We start from the raw sequence: 11086 nt of genomic DNA, 5'->3' as shown, positions 1-11086 counted from the left end.
AACAGTTTCTACAAATGGATAATAAAAGCTTAAATTATTATTTTATTTTTTATTGCATTAATTCCACGTATTCATCAACACTATTTAATTCATCTATATGATGTGATTTTATTCAATGTTATCTAATTTCTAAAGATTTTGAGTTTTCATGATTATTGAACAATTAAGTTTATCCTTTTTAAGTGACTCTTCAAGATTTTTTGTTTTTCTTTTGCATTCTGTTGTATTTCTTCTTCTTATAAGTGTTTGATTATATGTGAGGAAATTAGGGTTTTTTTACCTTGTCAGTTTTGAAGCTTTTAATGTAATCATTTCATGAATAGATTTTTTTGTATTGATATTTTGTAATTCATAAGTTTAAGTCTATTATATTGTATAATTTTTTAAACAAAAAAAACTTTTTTTTTTCTTTTGTGATATTAGGGATTGAACCAAAGTGTCTTAATGCTGAGCATATTCTCAGCTATGTTTTAAATTTTTTTTCCAGATGGGGTTCGCTCAATTTCTTCAGTTGGCCTTATATTTTTAACTTCATGCCTTAGACTCCAGAATAGTAGATATTTCAGGTGTGCACCACCATATGAACCCTATCTTTTGTATGTAAACTTTTGAGCTTTGTACTTTCTTATATATTTCAGTATCATTTATTAATAACTTATATTCAGCATTTAATGTGTCAAAATATGTTGTTATATTTTATAAGTAAAGGGATATCACATTTTATTATCACACTCTTTCCCCAATATCCTAGCATGTTTTAAGAGTTTTGTTTTTGGTGTTTTCTGTAGTTCCACCATTTATTTTATTATGAGGTTTACCCTGGTTGATTTTACTTCGTAGCATCAATAATGTGGCATCATGGTATTTTGGTTAGCTGTAGACTTTATGTACAACCATGGATCTTGCAAGTGTCTTATCCATGTACTAGTCAATACCATCTAGATTCTGTCATTGCACTCAGAGAATTGGCAAATTGCACAAGATTCTTAGAATAAATTTTCCACAGTGTATTTCCATAAAATGAGAATCATTATATATGACTATATTTGCAATTATATACTGTATAATTGATATAATTTTTATTTGTTGAATTTTCAAATTTGCTCGTGTTTTTTAATTGTATCTGCTTTTTAAAAATTTGTACTGAAGATTGAACCCAGGGGTGCTCTACAATGAAGCCACATCCTAAGCTTTTTTAAAAATATTTTATTTAGAGACAGAGTATTGCTGAGTTGCTAAGTGCCTCACTTGGTTGCTCAATACAATATATATAAGACAATATTATATATAATATAATTTTGTCTTAGAATTTATGATCCTTTTTTTTATCCTCCTCAGTCACTGGAACTACACTTGTCCATCACTAGACTGGACTCATTTGCTTTTTAAAAGCACCAACATTTATACTGGTAACTCTGTGGTATGTTTATCTTTAATAGCTTCTAATTTTGCTCTTTTGCTTAAGACTTTCTTTACTTTTTGTTTTTAAATTTTACTTTTTATTGGGATGGATGACTTGGTAATAAATTCTAGTCATTTTATGGCTTATTAATTTTTTGTATGTTTTATTTTCACCACAGGTATAGATAAAATCCAATTTTTCCTGCTGTATGGAGGTCTAAGTGAAACATAATAATCTATATGGTTATTGTTAAAGAAATGGAACCACAATTTTACCCAGTTTTTTGACTGAACTGTATATTCCCAAAGGACATAAAATCAGCATACTACATTGACACAGCCACATTAATATTTATAGCAGCATAATTCACAATGGCTAAGCTATAAACCCAACAATTTAATGATGAATGGGTCCATTCAATGATGACAGGATAAAAAACTGTTGCTTATGTACACAATAAACTATGAATCGGCCATAACGAAGAATGACTTTATGACATTTGCCAGGAAATGGATGAATCTGGAGATTTTATGCTAAGTAAAACACACCATTTCTTCAAAACCAAAAGTTGAAAGTTATTGCTGATATGTGAAATCTAAAACTCATAAAGTGAGGAAGGGTAAGAAAAGAAGATCAGTAGATTGTACAATGGTAAACAGAAAATAAATAAATAAATAAATAAATAAATAAATAAATAAATAAATAAATAAATAGGACAAGGATAGAAATATAAAAGATATATATCTGTAAGTGAATCCTACCATTATAGCCACCAACAAGAACTGGATTTTAATTAGGATAAGATATATCCCATGGTTGCATAATACCATAAAAATTGATTTTATTGTCAGGTAGAACTAGAAATAACCAATAAAATTTTTAAAAAAATTGTTTGAAGAGCTGTATGTATATTTTATTATAAATATCATACAATATAAACACTGATCAAATATTTTATATATATAATTTGGTATGTTAAAAAATGTTAAAATTATAAAAAGGAAAATTCAAACAGTATTGTTTTTGCTATTTTTTATATTAATAATATACATAAAAACCATATAATGTTTGAACTTAAATAAACTATTAAATATTTCCATTAAGTGGTCTGTCTACCTTGTTAAATTTCAAAATTTGTCTTATACCATTGATTTTAGAATTACTAAAGATCTCACTACACATTCAGAATAGCCAGCTCTATCAGAGACATAACAAATGAGATTCTACACATTAGTTAATCTCTGGTTAGAGGTTTTACAATTAAAATTTGAGGATTTCTTTTCTTAATTACCACGATTTTCTGATCTGAAAAATATATTTAATTTACTTTTTTGAACTTAATTCACTTTTTATGCAGAAGTAGATAATAGTATCATTGTGTTCCAAAAACACTACCTACATGATAGTCTACTAACTCTAATTTCAACTGTAATTACATTACAGACTGTGCAAATATTCCTGGCTTCAATGTGTTGTTTATTTACCTATTCTTATTTTAGGAACTGTTAACATTTATGGATGTAGCCATTGATTTTTCTGAAGAGGAGTGGGAATGCCTTCAGCCTGCTCAGAAAAATTTATATAGAGATGTGATGATAGAGAACTATAGAAAACTTGCCTTCCTGGGTAAGTTTAATTTCCCTTTAAAATTATTAATTACTGATTATTATTTAATTTACTTCTGTTGCAGAGTATCTTCTCGGATCTTCTCTATAAAAATGAGTTTAGATTTGTGTTTCAAAGAAAAAGGGCATTTTTAGTAAAAATATTTTACTCTATTTCTTTCTCTCTCTCTCTCTCTCTCTCTCTCTCTCTCTCTCTCTCTCTCTTTATATATATAATTTTACTCTTTAACCTGTCTCTTTCTTTGTGTGTTACACATCCTTCACTTTAGATAAGTAGTACCTAGTATAATTTAGTGATGTAAACTAATGTAGACTAAACATAACAGGGGACACAGTTGAGGCATTCAAATGTCAAGGAGAAAACCAAACTAAAAAATGTTGAAAGAGTAGTTATCCAGCAGAAGAAATTTTCAGAAGCTTAGGTTTATTTATGTCGTGCTGGTCAAGTGGAACCTCATATATTACATAATTTTATTGGTTATGGCTGTTTGAGAATAAAATGTCTATTCAATATTTTCATTGTAATCATTGAACACATACTGCCCTATATTTATCAAATTTTCAAATTCCTTGTTGTTCTCTGTTTTCTTCTTTAGTGATGTCCCAGTTTTTTCAGAATAACCATCAAAACTTACCTTTTGTTGTGTAGGCCAGCTTAATCTGTTTCAAATCTTCTTGTGAGGAAACCTTTTAAAAAGCAAACAGAAGAGGGAGACACACAGAGAGTGAAAAAGAAAAAAGAAACAAAACTGGCCACCCCTCTTAACAGCTGAACATATAATACCCCAAATTACATAGCTTCTGATACCATGACTACATTCTAACTCAGGGTTTCTTTAACCCCAAGTGCTAGCTAACCATAATTATATACAGTTAATACAAATATAGAGCCCCTTCTTGCTAATAAAATTACCAGAGAAACTAGATAGTGCACCTGTAGAGTTGTCTTAATAGCTTCAGAGAGAAACTGCTGCGCATTACAATTGTGGGACTCAGGGTGCCAGTTACAATCAAACCCACACTTTCCTGTCTATTCCAAGGCCAGAATACCTAATAACTGCCCTCTTTTTTTAAGGCCTTTTGAATAAATAATATTACTTATTTCCTTAATGCTGTTGGGGGAAAAAAATAGGGCAGGCATAGACAACAGCAAGTTCCAACATCAGTAAACATCCACCTATGAATATTTTTGACTCTGATGAAATGTAGTAAACATCAAGTTAACCAATCCAACAAGTCCAAAATCCATCATTTTGTTGAACCTTGTTAATGATATCTTTAAGGTAATCTAAGTCTTTTGAAATAAAATTACTATTATAACTTAAATTGAAGAAACACATGGTATTAAACTTCTGATATATTTTATGATGTAACAATAATAGACAATCAATTTCAGCATGATGTCAAGTATGGCTTGACAATGTTGTTTTTGTTTTTTATTAAGCATATTTACATTCATGGAGGCATGAATAATACTGTTTTTGATTGCATAGGCGAGTTTCATAGTAGTTTTATAAGCTGGTAGATCTAGTCCAGTAAACCCACCAAGGAGAAGGTCAAAGCGTTAAATTCTGCCTTAGAGAGAAGCTTCACTGAATAATCACAGGTTTTATCAAGAGGAATAGATCTTTTATTAATAAATTGCACAGGATGGAGACTTATTAAATACTATGTGGATGGTATGACACATTCTTCTGAGACAACAATGAATACCATGAGACATTTTTGCAGGTATATCACAATTTTATGCAAGTGAGTCAAGATATTGTAATGGGTTCTAGAAGTCCAGGATCTAACAGTACTGAATTTTCCAGAGCTGGTGTACAAAAACAGAGCAAATTTGTTAGTAAGACCAAAGCATTTACAGAGTTTTGTGTGAGTTTAGCAATCAAAGCAGTAACAAAGATATCTAGAGTACATTCTAACCCCATTTTAGCCAACACCTATTGAGCTGAGGCTGTTAATGGTTTTATATCTCCCCAAGTAACTAGAATTCAAGTATCTTGGGGTCCTCTTTTGAAGTTTCTCCTCTTTTTAGGAGAATGATTATTCTCTTGTTGGGATGAACTCTTATCTTCCAGGGTTAATTGAAACATAGAAATCAGCTTGTGAAGTCCCTGATGTATATTTAAAATTGCTATTTTTCAAGCATGAAACTAGAATCCAAACAGGACATGTTGGCATAAGTGTAGCAGTCTAAGCTTTTCCCCACGTGATCAAAGGCATAGGATCTTGTCGTGCTGGTCAGGTGAAAGCTCATATATTACATAATTTTATTGGTAATGGGTGTTTGAGAATAAAATGTCAATTCAATGAAGATGACCAATTTTGAGTATTAACTTTGTGTTGTATATTGAACACATTAACTGTAAATAAAACAATATTTAATGCATATTAATATGAGAGGCTAGATCATTGTTTGTTTCTGCTTTAAAAGGCAAGTATTAGGATACAATTTGCTCACTCAACGGAAGCTCGTCCAAAAGAATTATGAGAAATTTCATGATTTAAAACTATATCTCATTTATTAAAAAACTGTGCAAAAGGATGAAATGCAAAGGCAGGAGCATTATGCATCATTAAACAAATAGGGCCTCTAGGAGCAGATCTTGCTTGGTTTTTTTCCATGCTCTCTGCTGGAAGTGACTTGACATTTTCTTTTTAGATTCAATTCTGTTAGTATATTTTTTCTTTTGTTTTGTGTTTTACAATAATGCACTAGTAATCATAAATATTTTGAAGTGAATAAGTCATTATACTTCTACTTTGTAATTTTTTTTTCACATTTTTTAATTTTTAAATTTTAATTAGTTATTTAATTTCTGGATCTTTTTTATTGTGGCATGCTTGCATTTTCTCACACTTCATACACACACACACACACACACACACACACACACACACATATATATATATATATATACATATTTCATATATATATATACACACACACATATTTCCCACTTCTCTTTATATCATATAGATTTTTTTTTACAGTATTTTACAAGTTGCTTAGACTTGTCTTAGACTTGGTACTGCTTGACAAGCCTCTCCCATATTTGTAGAATTTCAAATTTGCACACTAGGAATGCCCCTCTCATTTTTTCTTAAAGAATTTTTCACATAAACATCGTGCTCATTGACGTTATTATTTTTCAATTTTACTCTCTAAAACATTTTAAAAATAATTATTTAGTGTTCTTTGAATAATTCATAACTGTCAGTATCCTAATGTTAAATTTCTAATGTTTTATTTTTCTTTTTTTGTCACTTGGATTTAGCCATGCTTCTCTTTGTTTATATTTGCTGTACTATTTTTTATTTCTTCATTAAAGGAGCCATCAGCAGATTATATAGTCCCTTTTCGGGAAAAAAGTATAAAAACTTTTAAATAAATAAAAATAGGCAAAAACAGTGTTGCATTCTTGTAATATTTGCTAATTGGGAGGCCATGCAATAGTACTTCACGTTTGAGAGAAGTCACAGAAATTTAGAAACAGCATGGCTCAAACAATTTTAAAAAGACTTGTGTTGTAGTTCGTGATATAGAATTTTGGGGGTAATCTCAAGCATTACACATGAAACATTTAAGGGTGGATGACCTAATAATCCAGAATTGCCAGTACTAAATATGTATCCATGAACAATTAAATCAGAAAATTGAAGATATACCTCTGCTCTTGTGTTTTGTGCCAACATTTCTGTCAGTATTAAAGCTAGAGACTCAATGTGTGTGCCCATCAATGCCAAATGTTTAAAAATATGTACTTATATACTATTACTATTTAGTTATAAAATATTTTGCCTCTTAAAGGGTTATAAGAAATATATGCAGGACTTTGAATTAAGTGAAAGGTTGCAGGTATTTAGATATTAAGTTGTAGGAGAACATGTGGAAGTCAGAAATTTAGTGAGCAAAATTTTGGTCACCAGGTACTGTGTTTTGTGTAGGGTTGATATTATATTCAAAGTTTCCATATTTTTATTTTATTGAGGATAATAGGGTCAAGAGCTTTATTTTACCACATAGTGAGTGTATTATGTTCTTCATAAATCCTATTAGAAGGAATACAATACCTCGTAAGAAAAAATTGATAATTATATGAAATAATGATTTTGTTAATTCATTCTATTTAGTCATTTTACCTTGTATATATATATTATAAAATACCATGATATATTTATAAATAAACAAAGTTGTATTTGTCAATAAAGGAAATTCTCATATCACACAAATGTAAAAATATAAAAATCAATTTATTATTCTTGATTTTTATGTGTTGAATTTATCCAAACATTATGGCCATAGGCTATGCAAGGCTTTTATAGTCTTTTAAAATGTTTTTATGAAACATTTTATAGACATATATGTGTGTATTTCTTAGTAAATTTTTTGTTCATATTTCTTTTTAAGAGTCCATTGCCTCTTTACCCTTGTTGAATATTTATGGTATTATCACTCAAAATCTACTGGTTATTTTCATGTCTCTACGTCATGGAAGACAAAAACCATAATTTGGTTACTCTGTGAAAAGGCCAGAAATGTTTGTATATGTTTTACATTTCTCTTATTCTACTGACAGTGAAGGTAGATGCTAGATATTTCCTAAATACACAATACTATCTTATGAAGGACAAAAGGCTTTTAATGATACTTTTCTACACTTAATTTATTACTCTTCTTAATGATGTTCTCCTCTTGGATACTGTGATCTGTACAATAATTTGGATAATATTCTCAAGGTAATTTTTCTGTACATTTTTATTGAACTAATATATTTTTTGGATTTTTAGTTACTTTGGATTTACTAATCTGTTACAGTCCTGATGTACTTATTTTACCTTAATTTCATTTTATGTGTGCAAAATATATTTATCCCAGTCTAATAGGTATTTTTTTAATTTTTGTTTATTTCAGTCATGACTCCTAATCATACCCAAGAATATTCACCAGAAAAGGGCCTAAAACATATGTTTCATGAATTGATAAGTGCAAAATATAAAAGTTGTGATCTTAAATATTTACCACAAAAGAAAATATTGAAAACTACAAGTGAGAGTGAACACCAGAAATCATATAAAAATTCAGGCCTTATTCACTACCAGAAAATTTATACTGGAGAGAAGCCCTACAAATATAAAGAATGTTGCAAAGCTTTTAGTAAAAAAAAAAAAAAAAAGGTCTTATTTACCACAGAGAGAGCCACAATGGAGAGAAGCCATACAAATGTAAAGAATGTCCCAAAGCTTTTGGTAGAAAATCCCACCTTATTAGCCACAGCAGAACTCACATTGGAGAGAAGACCTACAAATGTAAAGAATGGCAAAGCTTTTGGTCAAAACTCAGGCCTTATTCACCACAGCAGAACTCTCACTGGAGAGAAGCCCTACAAATGTAAAGATTGTGGAAAAGCTTTTCATAAAAAATCACACCTTATTTACCACAGCAGAACTCACACTGGAGAGAAGACCTACAAATGTAAAGATTGTGGCAAAGCTTTTAGTCAAAAATCAAACCTTATTTGACACAGAAAAAATCGCACTGGAGAGAAGCCCTACAAATGTAAAGATAGTGGGAAAGCTTTTGGTCAAAAATCACAGCTTATTTACCACAGCAGAACTCACACTGGAGAGAAGCCCTTCAAATGTAAAGAATGTGCCAAAGCTTTTGGTCGCAAATCAGTCCTTATTCGCCACAGCAGAACTCAAACTGGAGAGAAGCCCTACAATTGTGAAGATTGTGGCAAAGCCTTTGGTCAAAAATCAGACCTTATTTGCCACAGGAGATCTCACACTGGAGAGAAGCCCTACAAATGTAAAGATTGTGTCAAAACTTTTGGTCAAAAATCACACCTTATTTACCACAGCAGAACTCACACTAGAGAGAAGCCCTACAATCAGCTCTTTAATCACACAGAGCCTCTTTTTTTTCTCTCCCCTAACATCTAAAGCACACTTACTGCCTCTGCATAAAGGACTTGGTGCTCCTAATCATATTGATTTTACTATAATTAATTTTTAATGTATTTTCCAGGGTGTTGTGTATATACAGACCCAGATATTTTATCATATATTAACATAGCCATTTCCGCTCTTAAAGTGGGTTATTAACTGAGGACTAATCTATTATTGCTTAAGATGTTACGATGTTAACCCAATTATCATCTGTGTTCTGTCATGTACACTTTGGAATGGGGTAGTGACTAGGATTAAATTTACCAAATTGAGTCCCCAGGATTGTTGCTGAATTCTAATAATAGCTTTGTTCTCTAGCAGGCACCGCTTCTGTCACTGAGGTGGGCCTCAGAGTCCAGCAGTGCCCTCTTTAGGGACTGGACACAGGGCCAGCTGGGGTAACAGGTGAGGGCCAGCTTCTTTCCAGGACCTGACCAGCACTTGGCTTCCATGTCCTGCACCACTGGACTCCCACTCTAGGCCTGTGTCCTTTTTGCCAAGGACCTAGTAATGACTGCTTGTATGGAAGACCAAGGAGGCTATTCTGCTCAGACCCCAACGCATCCCATGGCCTGTGGGGAGAACTATCTGGTGGCCAGTGTGTGGCAGAGACACCCAGAGGAGATGCTGCTGGCCATGCATCCAGTGACCTCTGGGCCCACAAAGGGCAGCCTGCTATCTCAGGCTGGGTCTCTGCCCCATGCCTATTCATTCAGGAAAACTTTCCCAAGCCTGCAGCTATGTGCCTGGGACACCCACTGATCAAGGAGACTCAGGGACAGGTCTCACCTACAGAGGACATCCAGGCTGGGAACCAGCAGCCCATCCAGGAAGAGCAGAGCCAGAAGCAGTACTGCCCACACTCCAGGGACCTCCGGCAGGGGAGGGAGGCAGCACTCAGGGACATCTGACTCCAGGGCCCTTTCAGGTGGCTGGATTGGCAGGCGAGTGGGCACTTCCCCTCCAGAAGGTAGAAGCACTGTAAGGAGAAGATGCAATTCTTGGAGTCTGGCCCCAGTGCAGAGGGGAGCTGCCTTCCCCCTCTCCTTACTAAGAGGACATGCTTGTCCTGTGTCACCACTGAAGATGCCAAGCTCCACTCCCAGAGGGCGCTGCTGTGATGCATGGGAGGTGGCAGTCGAGGGACTCACTGACATAGTACTTGCTGGGCCTGTGTTGTCAGAGACCTCTTGACAGTTTCCCCCTTCCCCTCACACACCTGGCACTTGGCTGCCTAATTAAAGGGGCTAGGAGAGCAGTCGTGGCTCCTGCTCTCTGTACTCTTCACAGAGATGGATGGTAGCAGGGACCTCATTAAGTCAGCTCTTCCCCTTCATTAGGATAGTATCATCAGAACCTGCAGCTTCCAGCCACCATGAAAATGGCCAACGCCATTCTGAGCACCCAGAGTCATGGGAGAGGGGGCTGCACCCCAGGCCCTCCAGGATCACACCTCCCTAAGGTCCGCTCTCTAGGGTGGACGGCTGGATTGCACAGGGTGCTCATTTATGATATTGACATGGAGAGTAAGAGGACCATGTGCCACAGGGCCATTTATCTCACTCTGCGGAAGCACTTCCTCTCTTTAACTAATGAGGAGTGAGCTTACTAAATAATGCACGGCATGGCATGGCCACAGAGTACTTGTGCACGGCCAAAGGGCCACACATCTGTCCAGAGCACATGTCTTCAGGGTCAGTGAGAACCACCACCTGCTCCCCGCTGCTGCTGATGGGGGAAGCAGGGGGAAAGTCTCTCATCCGACACTGGGTAGCACACCTACCCTCTCCAATGTGGATTTCACCTGGGCCAATGCTGTGGTGGAGACAGAGGAGAAAGAGCTCTGGACAAGAACCTGATCAAGGCTGGATACCGGACCTCTATGTGCCTGCTCCCCACACTCAGATTACCCTCCCTGCAGCCCCTGAGTCCAGTTTCCTGCAGTCTTAGGGTCTTCCCAAGGCCATACACATAGATGTGCCCAATGCATCACACTCAAGGTGTCAGGGCACAGACCAGAGACCCTGCGCCAGATGAGCTGTCTCACAGTGTGACCCAGGTACAAACCTCCTTTCCTCTGTTTGCCCCAAATTGAAAGGGTATC

Source organism: Callospermophilus lateralis, unplaced genomic scaffold, assembly GCF_048772815.1.
Source record: "Callospermophilus lateralis isolate mCalLat2 unplaced genomic scaffold, mCalLat2.hap1 Scaffold_488, whole genome shotgun sequence".
In the NCBI taxonomy this organism is placed as follows: Eukaryota; Metazoa; Chordata; class Mammalia; order Rodentia; family Sciuridae; genus Callospermophilus; species Callospermophilus lateralis.
The sequence above is the reverse complement of the archived record's forward strand: the minus strand, read 5'-3'. Positions refer to the sequence as shown.